The sequence below is a fragment of the Ipomoea triloba genome, chromosome 11 (genome assembly GCF_003576645.1).
Source record: "Ipomoea triloba cultivar NCNSP0323 chromosome 11, ASM357664v1".
NCBI lineage: Eukaryota > Viridiplantae > Streptophyta > Magnoliopsida > Solanales > Convolvulaceae > Ipomoea > Ipomoea triloba.
Window position 1 is genome coordinate 8,619,281 of NC_044926.1, and position 2,959 is coordinate 8,622,239.

Genomic DNA, 2,959 nt, shown 5'->3' on the forward strand with positions numbered 1-2,959 from the left:
TCTTTTTTTTTTTTTTTTTTGTTTTAAAAAAAAAAAAAAAAAAAAAAAGGGGGGGGGGATGGCCAACGACTGCCGACTGGGCACCAGTCGGCAGTCGCCGGCCTTTTTCCCTCCAGTCGGCGACCACCGACTGGATTCGTCCAGTTGGCGCCGCCGACTGGAGCAGAGATCAGATCTGGAAATCTGTTTTATGATTTCCAGATCTGATCTCAAAAAAAAAAAAAGAGAGAGAGAGTGTTTAATGCTTTACTTGCTTCAGTTGCTTGGTCTTGGTAGCTTTGGAGGTGATGGGTGATATACTTGACAGCTTTGAGAGCTTAGGAATATCTTGATTGTGAGGTGAAGATGGTAGGGGGATATTTATACAAAAAATTTGGGTTTTTTGAGAAATTGGGTTGATCCAAAAAGGCTAATGGGTCATGTAAGAAGCAAAGTAGCTTGGAAGACTACTGGTGGGAGCATTGTTCCTGGCAAGTCCGAAGTGTCAAACTGGAGGAAATATACACACAGGTGCTCGGATCATAAAAATCACTACCGGTAACAATCACCCCATCTGGATTGGATGCGCTTGGTCAAGTCAACCACTCGGTGATTCGCATGTATTACCTTCCTCATTCCCAGCCGTGGAGAACTTGATTGGTCCGTCAACTATTACTGGACCAAAGTATCACCAAGGGAAGACCCATCTCCAAACCATGGAAAAGATGTGAACAAAATCCGCTAAATGATCCATTGCTCGACGACCGGAAACAACCAGGACAAACCCGTCTTTAGTGATTATGCTTTCGGTTGTACTCTTTTTCCCTTAGCTAGGTTTTTTCCCAAAGGGTTTTTCTTAGTCTAAGGTTTTTAACGAGGCAACCCGCGTAAATCACGCCCTCCTGCTCAAATCAAACTTGAGGGGTTCATCACGGACTATCAAGGCATTCAAGCCAGGGAGACTTTGCTCGCAACAAGTTAGCCGCCTGGAGCACATTCTACTTCTCGAACCTGACGACTCTCGCAGATTCAAGAAGTGGGGGACTTGTGATGGGTAAATATGCACATGTACTAGTCGGTCCGTAAATCACCTGTCCGTCAACGGTCACCCAACCGGTCCGTCGACGGTCACCCGGTCCGTCGGCCGCATGATCGGAAGCAACACACCTTGTGGATTGGAGGCTCACGAGCGCAACAGTTGCTTGATGTGACAACCGACAACTTTTCGGGAACAAGGGATCCGTGTTTTCATCACCTCGAGTAACTCAACCACTTCGAGCAAACCGATGCGCATTTTGCGGAGTGACAGCCCATATGCCCTCCACTTGCATATCAGACACCATGTGCATAGTGAATCCACTTTGTATAAATATATGGCTAATTCCCCTCGCTGAAGGAGGAGGACTCATGAGTACTACACTAATACACTTGTGATTTGCTCATTCGTCTCTCTTGCTCTCTCCTTGTTACTGTTCGTCACCCGTAGAGCGACATAGCTTCTTACCGCTCAGTCGTCAACCGGTAGAGCGACCGATTGACCGGCCGAGCGGCATCCTTCACCACACGTAACACACGTATTCGTAGCGTAATCGTAGACCCGTTTACATTTACGCTATCACCCCTATTAAATTAACCAGTTAAAGTATGTTAAATCATAAAATGTAAAAAAAAAAAATGAAAATAGGAATTGAAAGTACTTGTAAAAATAAAATTACTCTAATGTGAAACATATTTCACGGTATAATGATTGCCTAAAACATATTGGGTTTTGTCATGAAGTAGCTTAGTTGGAGAAGCCCACATTGCTACGAGACTGCGACGTTTCATACTGAGAGTTAGGCAATTGTATACTTTGTCATTTAAAGCTGTTTGTTCGGATATTAATTCGCCGTCCAACTTATGGCCATTTGTCATTATTCTTCCTTTTGCAAGATTGCTCTATGTTTTAACTAGCACCATTAATACTACAGCCCCGTTTGGTATATATATTTGAAAACTTAGTGTGGGTTTGTGCAATTATTGTGTGGACCATGATTCACATAGTGTTGTGTGAATCATAACAAAAAAATACATTTTTAATATACTAAATGTATATTATTTGTGTACTGAATGTACATTATACAATATAATGTACATTTAGTACACAAGTACTGTACATCCCTTGAATACAATGTACATTTTTAATATACTAAAAGTACATTATTTTTATATTGAATGTACATTATTTGGTAGTATGGTCCACACTAATGATTGTAAGAATCAAAATCAGAATAGAAATTCAGTATTAGGTAATGCTAATGGGTTTTGGTGAAAGTATTTTGCATGTTTGGTAGTAAGGTGAAACTAGAATTATTACCAATATTGTTAGTTTGGTTATGTATGATCCTATAATGGGAATAAATGTTTTAAAAATACAACGAATAAAAAATCAAGACAATTTATTCTAATATAAAGACATCCGAAGCACTAATATGAACCAAAAAAAAAACAAAAATCTAAAAACACGAATCCAAACTTAAAAATCAAATTACTAATTAGGAGGAGAATAATGGAATGAAACCCATATTTTATTAGGGAATGAGTTTTCTAATTAAGGAGGTAATCAAATACATAGTAGTGTTTTAGGAACTTGTCAACCAAATAATAACAATGACTTTGATAACGTAGTAGTACTAAAAAAAACGACTCTGATTCTTATTCCCGATAGCTAAACCCATAAACCAAACACACCATTAATGTAGTATTTCACATTTTATATATATACTATTTACCATGTATTATTAAATTATTGTTTCATAATTTATCAAAGTATACTGATGAACTTTAAGTGAATAGGTGCATTTGGTTATAGTGTGGAATGATGTGTTTTGTAACATATATATATATATATATATATATATATATATATATATATATATATATATATATATATATATATATATATATATATATATATATATATATATATATATATATATAT